A 14,257-nucleotide genomic window follows, 5' to 3' on the forward strand; every position below is an offset into this window, starting at 1 on the left:
GTGGGACCTCCTTTCAGGGGAAGGGCAGGCCTTCACTTCTGTTTCCTGTTGAAAGCAAATCTGGCCTACACTCTCACACTTAGTGGGCCGCGCCGTGACAGCAGGAAGCATGACAATCCTCATGAAGAAAAATTGGAGGTGGGAGCCCTGTTTTCCATGGTGACAATACTAAGATTTGAATTATTCATTAAATGAAGGATATTTATGATTAACCAAACTCAGAGGATGAGGTAGCAAATTTTCCAAAGAAAATATTGTCCTTTAGATATTTGACATTTGAGGGCTCCTGTCTTCATGGTTTCAGAACCAAATCTATGACTGTGAATGCACAAATTATCCTTCAGGTACGTGGCTACAATTTATAGAACAAAAAACAATACCAACTTATTTCCTTAGAGGATTTCAGAGACCAGTTAAATGTTTAAAAGAATTGTTTAAGGTGGCTGGCCAATGGAAGGCATTATCACTGGTCATATTTTTATAAAGGTGAAACACTTAGTTCCACTGCATGCTGTGTGCTGCCTGGCTGGTAGCCACAGCTATTGTGAATTTGTTGCAAATCTATTTGGCTGCCTGGTTGTCCCCTGCTGCTGTGGACCACAGCCCATGTCATTGTTGAACCACTCAGATGTGTCTGGTTGTGCATCAGAGTGCTGAGTGTAACGGTGCTTAGCAAAGGCTTAGAAGGCATGGGGGAAATGCTCATGTCACATAACAATCACACACAAAAATTTTACTCAGTTACTATTAAAAATAATAGCTAACGTTTGCTTAGTGCTCACTAAATGCCAGGCACTGGGTATTACTTGAATAAGTCCTCACAAAACTCCTATGAGGTATCCTAGTCATAAAGCCACAGCCACAGCCTCTGCTTCCATCTGACCCCCACAAGGTAGAACTGACAAGGAGGAAGGACTGAAGCACCTGAAAACTGGCCAGAATGGACTGTAGAGGCTCTGGCTTCCCAAGAAGCTACCTGGAGAGGATGGGTGAGGTAATACAATTCAGAATTGTGGGGGAGTTAATGTCAAGGGTAGGGGTGGTAAATCTTAACGAATAAGACACAGGAGACAGAAAGAAGCCAGTATTGCTTACTCTTCCCCCATGTGATGGAGACTGTAAGAAGCAGTAGTTTCATAAGTACTCTCTGGAGAGGCCCTGGAAGATCAAGCAACCAGCTTTGTTTGTAATTAAGCTATGGCCATCTTGATAATGAATACATTCCTATGTTTGTGTCAGTTTTTCCCTATTTCACTTTATCTCCCACACCTTTTCCCCTGGAATTTCACCCATCAGTAAAGCATTAGTACAAAATCTTTTGCTTCAAACTGTTTTCTTAGGAACCTTGGTTAAAAAAATGCTGATACCAAGGTGGTCTTTAAGAGATGGGATTTTGGAGTTGAGTTCTGAAGGCAACAAGAATGGTTTTCCTGATGGTCAGTGCATAATAATCTCTGCAATGCAGTGGTATACATCACAGTTACTAAAGCTTTCATCTACAGTTAACGGGGATGAAATGCAGGTGGAAGACAAAGTACTGGGATACCAAATCGATGCTTACTTGACTGGCGTGGGAGAAATGATAATGATAACCATTGGGGAATGTGCCAGCTACTTTTGACAGCATTGGAAATCTTGCAAAAAGAAAGCAACAGCTTAAAGCAGCTAATTGTCAATTTAGGAACACCATGAAAGCCAGAAGACTTCTATGGCAGCCATAAAGGAGACTGCCATCTCACAGCAGTAAGTTAGATACTGTTAAAAATTAGGTTCAGGATCCAAAGTGGCAAACTGCAAAAGAAATTGAATGCATAGCTTTAACAGGCCTGACAGTCAAAGTCTTTTCCAGGTAAGAAAAGTGTGAGACCTTAAGACCCAGACAAGAAACATTTGAGTGGGTGAGCCTCAGAAGTCTGAGGTACCAATTATCCCTAAATCTTCTTGAACGGAAGCAGTAGTCCATTCCCTCTTGACAGAGGAAAAGAGCCTCCCCTTGCCTGGAGACCATATATGAACTCACCTGAAGTAGACACACTGCAAGACAACTTGTTTTCCTCAAGACATGCCTCCATCACCCTTTCTTGTTTCCAGTCTGAAAAACAGTGTCAGAACTCTGCACAGCTTGAGCGGGTTAGTACAGGCCTGCTCCAGGAGGAATTACCTACATTCCAAAAGGACCTGAGACTATGTGGGGATCAGAGTAATATGAGAAGGAGCTTGACAAGTTAAACAGAGCCAAATTTGAAGAGTCGTTGGTTCTAAGTAGATTAAAATATTGAGATAATGTCTGATGTTGTGTTCTCTTGAATAAGGTGGATTATAGGAAAATAACACAGGAGTTAATCTCCCACCTAAACTTTTAGTGTTTAAATCTGTAATATCATTAATTTAATCATTCTATAGAAGGGAGTCTAACTGACCTCCAAGTGTATTCAGAACTTGGCAGTTTATAGAGCCAGTGGGAACAGAGCCACTTTGGTAAGCCACATGCATGAATTGATATGCACCAGGACCTTCATTGTTTTAGTAGGAGTTTGGGGCAGGGATGGAAAGTAAGATAAAAAGGAGATAACAATGAGGGGCTGGAATACAGCTTATCTATCAGCTAGAACCAATGATCTAGTTCTGAGCTTCAGTGCAAAGGAGGTTGTTTTAAAAAGAGAAAAGGCTCTTTCTCTTTTGTTTTAGATTCATGAAAAACTGAGAAACTCTGGGATTACTCACTATATTCCAAAACCCAGGAGACAAAATGTAGCCATAATGCTGGTGCACAGGCCAATCTTTCTCTCCATTTCCCCTGCCTCTCAGTCACCTTGGGACAGACATCAAAGGCTCCAAATAACCACCATTGTAAGTCTAAGTGATTACCATCAGTGCCTAGTGTGTCTAGAGGAATGGCATTCTCAGAGGACACTGGTAAGAGAAGTGATAGTGAGCTTCTCAACAAGCTAGCTGGAGCAGGAGCACTCAAGACCCTTGGGATGTACCAAAAATTGGATGAGATTTTGACATGAGGAATTGAGGTCTCAAAGTGTGATAAAACAAATAAAGGTCCTCTGGAGATGTCTATGTTCTAACCCCTGGGATCTATAATTCTGTTGTCTTACATGGCAGTAGACATTTTGCAGATGTGATTAAAGTTAAGGATTTAGGCTGGGGAGACTATCCAGGATTATCTCAGTGGGCTTGATGTAATCACATGAGTCCTTTAAAAGTGGACCTTTCCTTGCAGTAGTTGGAAAAAAAATGTAACAACAGAGTAAGGATTAACTCTACATTGCTGGCTTTGAAGATGGAGGAAGAGAAAACATATCAAGGAATTTTGGTGGCCTCTAGAAGCTGGGAAAGGTAAGAAAAGGAATTCTCTTCTAGAGTCACCAGAAAGGAACACAACCCCGCTGACACTTGATTTTATTCTAATCATATCTGTGTTGCACTTCTGACCTAGAATCAAAGATAATAAGTTGGTGGTATTTTCAGCCACAGAATTGGTGGTAATTTGTTATGGCAGCAGTAAATAACTAATACACTATGGAATTCATGTAGTGGGTGAGAGGTTTCATAGTTTGGATTAATGGCAATATGATGAAAGGCATGAACACTTAGGTCCAGAACTAGATCATTCAAAATAAATGTATAGGTAGACACACTGTAGTGAAACTTCCACATATGAAGAACAAATTTTCAATGGAAGACAGATAGGAAAAATTAATGATGAAGAACTAAATGGACAATAAACTTCTTATCAACATAATTAGAGGCCAAAATATAATGGAATAAATTCTTCAAAGTACTGAGGGAAATAATGGTCAATCTAGAATTCTCCCTAGCTAAGCTGGAGGGGAGCTAAAGAAATTTTGAGACAAGGAAAGACTGACAGTTTTTATTCATACATCCTTGATAGAGCAAGTAAAGGGTGTACTTTAAGGAGTTGATATTTCTGTATCACTTATTAATGCTCTTTAGTGAGCAGGGTTTCACTTGGGAGAGGTCAAAAGAAAGGCTGAGGGGTCATTTGACATACAGCTTATAAGCATGAAGAAGCATTCAATTTTAGAAAATAAGCTTCTTCTCCATTTACTATATAATATTTAAAAGTATTTTTAAAATACTGGTTTGGAGGATGTCAAATTAATAGCCTGTCCAGGAAGGTGCTGTGAGGACCTTGTTCATGGGGCCGCAGAATGTGAATGTCATCTACTAGAGCTTGTAAAAGTTGACTCTTCTGGAACCCCCAGGGAGATACTGTGAAAGGGAGGATTTGGAAGACTTTTGTTTTTTTCACTGACTCCCCTCTCCACTTGATTTTCAAATTTATTTTTAAAATGTTATGCATAAAAGAGGCTCCCACTTCTGCCTGTGAAGGATTAACTGATAGAAGACATTTCTTTCCATGATAAACAAGTAGAAAACTGGACAAAATATATGAAATGACTGTTTTCACGTTAGACAACAGTCAGTGAAGGACTGTGGCTCCTGAAAATATGGAAGCAAGTAAGATGGGCCCTAAATCAACCCTCCCTTACTGTCGTGCTACTCAGGAGAGATCCACATCCTTTGTGGCCAAACGTCTTGCAGGAGGGTTCACTTGCTCCTTCTACTTCCTCACCTTCCATTCAGTCCCAAGCTAAGTGCAATTTCATTGTCATCACTACCACTTCATAAATGCTCTCATTAAAGTCATCAATAAAAACCAACTTGTTAGATCTAAGGGACACACACTTACCAGGGCTTATTTCATCTGGCACCTCTGAAGCAAGACCCTTTTTCTTTTCTTTTTACTTTTTTAAATTTTGATATCATTAATGTATAATTACTTGAACAACAGTATGGTTACTAGACTCCCCCCATTATCAAGTCCCCCCCACATACCACATTACAGTCACTGTCCATCAGCATAGTAAGATGCTATAGAATCACTACTTGTCTTCTCTGTATATATTGCCTTTCCCATGTCCCCCCCTACATTATGTGTGTGAAGCAAGACCCTTTTAACAACTTCCTCCTTATTTTTAAAAAATCATCTCAGCCATTCTTGAGTGTACAGTACAATAGTGTTAACTATATGCACATTGTTAAAAAGTTCTCTAGAATTTTTACATCTTGCGAAACTGCAAGTCTATACTCATTGAACAACAACTCCTTTTTCCCCCTTTTCCTGCCCAAGCAAGCACCATTCTGTGTCCTGTTTTTCTGAGGTTGACTACTTTAGATTCTTCATATAAGCAGAGCCATGCAGTATTTGTCTTTCTGTGACTGGCTTACTTCACTTAGCATAATGTCCTCAAGTTTCATCCATGTTGTAGTATATAACTGGATCTCCCTTTTTAAGGTTGAATAATATTCTATTGTATGTATTCACCAGATTTTCTTAATCTACTCATTCATCCATGGATGTTCAGATTGCCTGCATCAGGCTATTATGAATAATGCTGCGATGAACAAGGGTGTGCAAGCCCCTCCCTTCTTGAAATTCATCTGTTTCATTACACCAAACTTTCTTGTTTGCCTACCTCTTTGGCTGTCCATTCTCTGCTTGCTTCATTAGCTTTTATTTCTTTACTCACTCTTTATGTGCTAAGTATTTTCAAGGATTTTATCCATGGACTTTTCTCACTCCTCTACTTATATCCTGATTAACAAAGCTAATTCACAGGTTTGCAATGTTTTTCTAGACCTATATTTCTAACAGTTTACTAAACATTTCCACCTGCATGTTCCAGGGATACTGCAAACTAAGTATGTCTAAAATCAAACTCACATCAACAAGTATTTAGTGCTTGTCTGTCAGCTCTAAGTTTGTAGGTATACAAAGATGACTAACTTCACATTTCCTTTCCAAGTATGCTCCTTCTCCTGCATTCTGTTTCATAAATATTATCACCAGTCACCCTGAAAAAGTATTTGTCACTCACATCTCTTTTCTCTCCACATCCTATTGTTTCTCTCAAATGTCTATTTCTTCTGCCCCTTCTTCTCATTCTTTCTCCCCTGGATCACCACAGCTTCCTCCTAATTGGCTTTCCACTTACCTCTCACACCACTGCTACCAGCATGACCCTTGTAGAACACCAATCTGGTTATATTGATGCCTTGTTTAAAACTCTCAATGACTCTCCATCGCCTCTAGAATAATCCTAATCTCCTGGGCATGGCACATTAGATGACACGGCATCTGTATATCCAGTATTTCCTTTCACCACCCCATATTCTCCATTTTATAAAAAAATCACATTATGCCATTGTTTTAAAAATGCTAGGCTCATTCAAGTTTCATAGCCATTTCTTATGCTGTTTCTCTGCCACAGATGCTCCAAAGCTCTCTCTGATCCTCCTCTTACATCTGCTCTTAGCATAAATTTCCTCTTTTCAGCTCCTTCTCAGCTCTCAGCAATCACAGCTTGAGCCACAACTTTTCCGGAGTCCTGTTTCTGTTTCTCTAATAAGAGGCAGTGTGGTATAGTGGAAATTAGCCCGGCTATCTGGGCCTTTAAACCCCAACTCTGCCACCTGCTGGTAGCATTGGTGTTGTCCATTGGAAAACTGTAATAATACCTACCTGGCAGGGTGGCTGTGAGGATGAGGAACATCCTATCTCTGCAGTTCCTGGGAGAAGGTGTTGAAGAAGGTTAACATTTTTCCTTTTGCAAAATTCACATGGATATACAAGCATCACCTCAAAGTCTATTTTTCTTTCTTTCCAAAGCAGTTCCTCTTCCAGATGTGTCTTTCCATCTGTAGCTCTATCATTCTTTCAGCCATCCAGGCTGAAAACCTGTCATATTGGACTTTTCTTTGTTCTTCATCGCTATATTAACTAGCTACAAGATCCTGCTTTTTTTCTTTCTTCTACCATCCTAGTGTTATATTTCAGAATGTTATTGCTGGACAATTGCAAATGTCTGTTGGCTGGTCTCAAATACCACTTTACCACTTCACTCCTTTGTGCCAAAATCCTCAGTGGGTTTGTATTAGCTATGGAATAAAGTCTAAATTCCTTAGTATTTATTAAAACCTTCCACAGTCTGTCCATATGGTTGCCAGATTTAGCAAATAAAAATACAGTGCCCAGTTAATTTTGAATTTTAGATAAAAACAACTTGCTTTTTGTATACCAGTGCAATATTTGGGATTACTTACTATTAACAATTTACTGTTTATCTGAAATGCAAATTTAACTGGGCTTCTTATATTTTATCTGGTTAACCTATCTGGCCTTAACTTCTCTCTCTTTGGCCCTATAACTTAATACTCTCCATGAATCCAGACTACCTAAGGTCTATCCTAAGGCCTTATGCTGCTCACGGCTTATATTTTGGCCTCCTTTGCCCAAGGAGAAAAAGGATGGCCTCTGAAACCAGAAAGATCTGAGCTGGACCCTCAGCTTTCTTGCTTACCAACCCGTGACTTGGACAATTCATCTACCCTCCCTAATCTCAGTTTCTCATCTATAAACTGTAAGGCCTAGTGCCAACACATGAGATGGTGGTTGTGAGGATTAGATGCCCCATGCAAAAGCAAGGCCAGTGAGGCCTTGTGCATGGATTCAATGAGCTGCTAGTTCACTGTCATTGCTGCTGGGATTTCTCTAAGAGCAGAACTCTATCGGCTCTTTGGGCCCTTGGTTGTACTGCGAGCCAGGACTGGCAAGAAGCAATGTGGTCGAGGTTAAATTTGTAAGTCACAGAGGCTGGGAGGTCAGGGGTGTTCTCTCCTGGGTGCAACTGCCTTCGCAGGTCATACTGTGTGCCTGGCAGTAGGAATGGAGCAAGCACGCAGCAGAGACGGTCTGGGGACAGGGAGCCAAAGGGGCCTGCCAACACTGGGAGCCACTTCTGCCTCCACTGGCCCAGCATTCCTCTACCCTACAAAATCTTCTCTCTTCACCTTACTCCCTTTCAACCATCACTCCCCTTATCAGTTTATTTATTGACAATGTCTTTAAAAAGCAGTCACACTTGTTTCCATTTCTCCACGTGAAGCACAGTTTACACCCCAGTAACTTCTGAAACAGTACTTTCAGCTCTCTTCAGTCACCTCCTGATCACCAGATTCAGCCTATACTTTATTGATGTGTTTGAAACTGTCATTGATGTATTTAAACTGCTGGCCACTCAACTTCACGTTGACCTCCATGGTAATGGCCTCTCTGGTTCTCCTCTTATTTCTCTGACTGCTTTTTCTAAGTCTCTTCTGCCTGTTCTTTATATACGACTCTTCTGAGCAGGATGGTGTAGGGTGTGGAAGCCAAACAATTCTCTCCCAAAAGTCCATTGAAATAATCAGTAGAGTGGGAAATAATTTAAAGGGGGAAATAATTGATCACTATTGAAAAGTAAGTTGGAATCATCTGTAAACTAAAAATCTGGAGGAATGTCTTCTAACAATAACTATGGGCTTGGATTGAAAAAAGCCAGTGAGTGTGAGTACTACTCTCCTTTTGGAAGGAGGACAACTTATCTAGAAAGCAAGTACCACAACACATTGGCTGACTCCACCAACACTCCCCAACTTGGAGAGGCCAGGGCAGCACTGTCCTGGCAGAGAGGACGTGGGGGGTTTTGAGGGGCCTGCTGAGAGGTCCACCTCCAGAAGTACCTTCTGGTCTTTGTGGATCTCTGACACTGTTTCCTTCTGCCAGCTGCAAGGACTGGTTTGCAACAGTCTGAGCAGAAAGCTGAGTGCTATGTGTGTACACAGCAGCCTGGCGGTCCTTTTCCAGAGCATCGCAGCAGTGCCCAGACAGGCGTCCAGCTGCGGCTTAGGTTTCCTCCTCACTCAGAGGCCTTGCTGGTGACCTCAGTGCTCATTACCTTGCTGTGCCCAGCCTTGCCTTCAGATTTAGTCTGCCATCTGCCCATGCCTGCCCCCTGCCCCTCTCCCCTGCTTTCGCTGGTTTTCCAACCCGTGACTTGGGCAATCCATCTACCCTTCCTAATCTCACTCAGTTTCTCATCTATAAACTGTGAGGCCTAGTACCAACACATGAGATGGTGTGGTTGGCCTTTTGACAAACCCAATCCTGGCAGTCAGGAATATCACTTCAGCTCAAATAAACATTTTTAAAAATGTATGTATTTGATTTATAAATTCTCACCTCCTTTATAGTTTTCTTGGGAATTAATCCATCAAACTCTTTGATACAGTTTGGGTTCAAAAAAAATCCCTCAGAGGGATATGATGCCGCAGCTATGTAATTTCAACAATTTGCTCGCTTCAAGGTATTTCCCTAAGTCCATTCCAGGTGATTGGGACATAATTTGGCTGTTAGTTTGATAAGGATACATAGTGCTTTCTGATGAGATGAAGTGAAGACAGCCAGCAGCAGAATAAAGACAGTTACAGTGTTTAAATTTCAAACAGTGAGTGAAAATGCAACAGGTCTCTCTGGGAAAATAGCCAAATATAAAATAAATCTTTGTTTCATAGGGAATTAAATTCCACTGTTGGAGTTTTGCATGGAGTGAAGGGAGGATATCACTATAAAACACTACTTCCCTGCCCAAGTATAGGATCAGTTCAAAGACAAAGGAGTTAGATACTTTTTAAATAAGAGACAATTTCTCCCATTCCCTTTCAAAATTTTCCATTTCATTATTTTTCCTCCTTGGTATAGAGGTAGGAAGGTGAGTTGCATGGCAGTCATCTGGCGGCATATCCATCTGCACCTAGGGACAAAAGAACACTAGCGAGGAGAGGAAGGAGCTGTGCGGGAGCACATTGGTATTGAGCTCATGGTGCCCCAGAATGAAGAGATGAAATGCATAATTGTTAGACAGAGGAGACAGCCAGCATGGCTGGGAGACTGTGTGTAATCGCAATAAGAAAACCAATTGAACAAATAATTAAATATACTTAGGATTAAAGAGCCAGGTTTCTCACCACTGGAGAAGGTGAAACATGGGAAGAGACAAAGTTGAAAAGAACTCTGAGATGCTGTATCATAAATATTGGCATAAATTCATAGGTATGTATATATATATATATATATATATATATATATATACATGCCTGTACACATATGTACACTTACTAGTTCTATCCATTGAAAAAAGTTTATAAGCGATGATACTCTAGTAGCAGTGAGTACATCCAGTAGTTAGATCTTGGTTTTCGAATGCCATCCTTTTCTAAAACACCAGGACTCTTTGGAGAAATGGCTGATTCCAGAGCTGGTGCAGGGAATATACAAAATAATCCTGGAATATCTTTTTCCAGAAAGCAAGAAAGTATTCACAGAATGATGGGGACTTGTCAAAAGATCACAGGAGCCCGTTGATGGAACTCCCATTGGCAAAACCTGGACCAATTTAAATATGAAAATAATTATAGTAATTTATAACCAATGAATAAGATAGGAACCCATGAGTCCATACTAATATGAATAAATAAAGAATAAATAGATATATTGGAGGGGAGGTTCTTTTTTACAGTAAAATATCAACTAATAAATCTAGCTAGAATGTTGGAAATAGAAAATCACACTTCAGCAACCTTCACAGTAGTGGTCCATTCAGGAGAAGTTGTCAGTGAAGACTAGGCCTGTAATGGGAGGTTAGACAGAAAAATTTTGCAACACATCCCACAAAGTGCTAATCAACTATAAAGGTAAGTGATGACTTTATACTAGAGGAAACTGCAGATAATCAGGTGAGTAAGATTAAGCTCACTTCAGTGGTGGGGTGGATCGACAATGCTTGCTCCATCCCAACTTTACAAAGTGCACAGCATCATTTCTGAGGAATTCTTGCCAACTGGTCAAAGTGTGGCCATGAGGAAACATTGGACTGACTAACATTAAGGATCATTTCTCCAGAGGAGAGGGTGTGTATTCTCAAAACTGGCACAGACGTAAGCAGTGAAACTGCTGAGGACTTGAAAGGTAGGTAAATAGGGAAAACAGTGACAGCCTGGAGGTGACTTTAGAGATTGACAATAGCAGCTTATGTTCCTGGAAGGGAGAGTGTGCCAGAAAGGAAGAGGAGACATTGTCAGGGAAGCTGGTGAAACTGGAATTGGGGCAGGGTGCAGAGTGTGCAACTCTGTGAATTGAATGATGGTATTGTATTAATGTTGATTTCCTAACTTGGAGGGTTATATGCTAGTTAAGTAGCAAAATGTCCTTGATTTAGGGAAATACACTCTGAAATATTTAGGAGTGATGGCACATGCAACTTGTTCTTAAAAGGCTCAGAATGTAACTAATATATATAATGTTAATATGTGTAATTAATATGTAATATATAATAATATGCACATACAGAGATGGAGCAACTGTGACAAAATGTGAACAATTATGAATCTGGGTGAGAGGAAGGTTCTTTGTACAGTACTTGCAATTTTTCTGAAAGTTTGAAAATAAATACAAATTTATTTGAAATTAAATTGAATTTAGGTTAATTAGCATTTAGATTAAATTGAAAATAAATTCATATCAATTTCAGAAAAATGTTTAAAAATTAGTTACAAGAAAATGTCAGCTTTGTTTCTTTTTTTTAACCAATAAAAGCTAAGTTGAAGAATGTATAGCATTTTTCCACCTGGGACAAATGGGAGGACAACCTTAGGCCTTCCCTGAAGGAACCGTCTCTTTACTATGTAGACTAAAATATTTGTATTCTGAATTTAGGCTGGTCCCAAAAGAGGATGAAGTATTGGCTGAGCCTTATATGCCCTGTCCCTTCTTCCAAACTCACCACTCACATGAGTCTTCTCCCAGAACATCCCAAATACAAATACCCAAGGAGGAGTGTGGATCAGAATGTCTAACTGAAGTCTCTCTACTTGGAAACACAAAGACTGAACCTAAGTGTTATCCCTCACAGCAGCCTTGTTTTAGGGAGACTCCTGTTTTTCAGGTGTTGGTGGGTTGCTCCAAGGGCTCCCTAACTATCTTGGGGGCCACTGAGCCATGCAGTTTCCTGGGGAGTCCTCTGCTCCTGTCCCCTCCCACTGAGACTTTTGCAGTTGATGCTGCATCTCTGTTACCTGCACAAGCAACTCTGTGCCAGGTTACAAATGAGAACCACAGGGTTTTTTCCCCAACCCAATGCCCACCTCGGGAAGGCCAAATTCCACAATATTAAAATAAGGGGGTATGTCAGGGAGCTTCAAGGAAACAGACTGGGGGCATGTAAGGCAGAATCACAGGAAACAGGGAGTGGAAAACTAATGGAACTTGTTAAGAAAGGGGTGACAAAGCTGGACAATCAACCGACATTTGTTGAGCATTAACTCCAGGCCAGCCAGGCCCAGGGCATAAAATGAGGAGTTTAGTGTTCAATTGGAGAGACAGGTGCTTAAGTACACAATCACAGCACAATGGGACATGTGCTGTAATCTGGTGCTCTGAGAGCTCAGGTGGGTCTGGCTAAAGAAATCAGAGAAGGCTTCAGAGGTGATCCGGCACTTCCTGTTGGAGAAAGACCAGGAATTTCTCAGGTAGAGAAGTGGGAGAGGGGAGTGATAAAGATAATCGAGGCAGATCAAGCAGCAGTTATGTGTAAAAGCAAGGTAATAAAAGAAAGTATAAAGTGTTCAAGTCTGATATGACTGGGGCAAAGGTGAGTGTGTTCAAGTTGTGCAGGCTGGGTGTGCGTGAGTGTGAGACAGTCTTGAAGTGCAGGTGGGTAAAGAGATTTCTAGGGAAGAAGGCTAGGCAGGTGGTGTAAGGGTGATTTTTCCTTGCAGTAACTTAAGAGGCTGAATCTGCTGGTCTGGCTGTGCAGGTCCAGTCCTTTGGGACGAATGACAGTCCCACTCAGAGGGACCAAGGAAAATTCCCAGTATCAGCCGCGTGTTAAAGAGCCAAATACCCCCTCTGCGCTCATCAGATTAATTTGCACGCCAACTGATGCAGACGGGTGGTTCAAGGTGGTGACTGCACGCCCCGGGTGGCGGCCCTGACCCAAAACTCTCCCAGAGTTTGTTTGCTTTACTACCCCACTCGGGATGAACTCCTGGGGTATCCCATGTTCGGGTGAGTTCTCCTACCCTTCCCCCTTACCCAGTCAAGGGCCCGCCCGCACCCTCCTTTCCTAGTCTCGGAGGTTTCCTCACCCCGCCGCTCCTCCCACAGCCTTCTTTCCTTCTCCGCATCTCTCCGGACCCTCCCGTGCTCCCACCGTCTCTACCTTTCTTCCCCATGGCTTCCTTTTCCCAGCTCCGACGGTCGTATCGCCTCCCTTTCCCGTTTCCAACACTTTCCCGGGCCCCTTTAAGCTCCTCTCCCGCGCTCACCCGGCTCTTCGGCACCAAGGCTGCGCAGAAGCCCCGCCCACGGTGCGCGGGCGTCCTCCTCCCTCCCGCCCTGCGAAGGCGGTGCCAGAGAGCGATTGGTCCCCATGGTACGCCTCCCAGGACTGACAGCCCTTCCTACCCAACCCGGACGTGTCCAGCTCACTTCCGCCTCTTGCCTGGAGGAATTTCTGAGTGAGGGATAGGCTTGTGCCCGCGCCCGACTGCTCCCTACCTGCTGTAACTCTTTCAACCTTTTACTGTGTAATGAAGGCGGTGATTTTAGGTTCTTGTTTTTTGCTAGGAGAGCTGCGCCTATATTTGCTTTAAATAGGAAACTGAGTCAGAAAGTCGGCTCTTCTGTTCATGGGTATTGGCCAAACTTCTTAAGTCCAGCGAACTCTGAATTCCTCGATAAGAATAATAGTAGTTAACACTCCAAATTTACAGTGCAGAAGCCACGGTTATAGACGCTTTATATGAATTTCCTCTGTTAGGTAGCTTATAGCTCATTTCTCTGTGAGGTAGATGTATATTATCCCCGTCTTACAGGTGAGAAAATAGGTTACAGACAGGTTAAGTATCTTCCTTACGACCAGCTATTAATACAGCTCCTAAGTGGCAGCTAGGATTAGAACCCAGGTAGTCGGACTGCACTGAACCATACTCCAACTCATTATAAACACTGTCTCCGGGAGTCTACGGTAAATCCTGCTGCAATTCAAGAAGCGGATTGTTGAGGCTTCCCTTTTCCTCTTTATCAAGTTTAGAAGACAGAGAGGAGGGAGGGTGAGGACGGAGAAGACCAAGAGATTCTTTGCTTTGGTGATGTATTCTCTGAGCTGGATGAGTTGGAAGATGAAGTATTTCATTAAATCTATATACAGTATGTGGGTATCCTTTTGAAATCATTCTTTAAAGCTAACTTGCTAAAATATTAAGGGAAAAAAACTACTAAATGGTCCCATTCTTATTAAAATGAGAAAAACAAAACTCTTTAATACTAAAACATAGTAAAGAC

The 14,257-nt window shown here is 41.8% G+C and overlaps 1 long non-coding RNA gene across 2 annotated transcripts in view; it reads right to left on the minus strand.

The window, feature by feature from the left end:
* Positions 1–13,262, minus strand: part of LOC118922533 (uncharacterized) — a 77,551-nt gene extending 64,289 nt beyond the window's left edge. The window contains exon 1 of one of the 2 annotated variants that reach the window (XR_008992595.1): positions 13,134–13,262. This is a non-coding gene — a long non-coding RNA (uncharacterized LOC118922533). Of the gene's footprint in view, positions 1–7; positions 6,539–13,133 lie in introns of those variants that run through there. The other variant, XR_008992594.1, reaches the window with a different exon arrangement.
* Between the last annotated feature and the right edge of the window lie 995 nt (positions 13,263–14,257).

The sequence above is a fragment of the Manis pentadactyla genome, chromosome 11 (assembly GCF_030020395.1).
Source record: "Manis pentadactyla isolate mManPen7 chromosome 11, mManPen7.hap1, whole genome shotgun sequence".
In the NCBI taxonomy this organism is placed as follows: Eukaryota; Metazoa; Chordata; class Mammalia; order Pholidota; family Manidae; genus Manis; species Manis pentadactyla.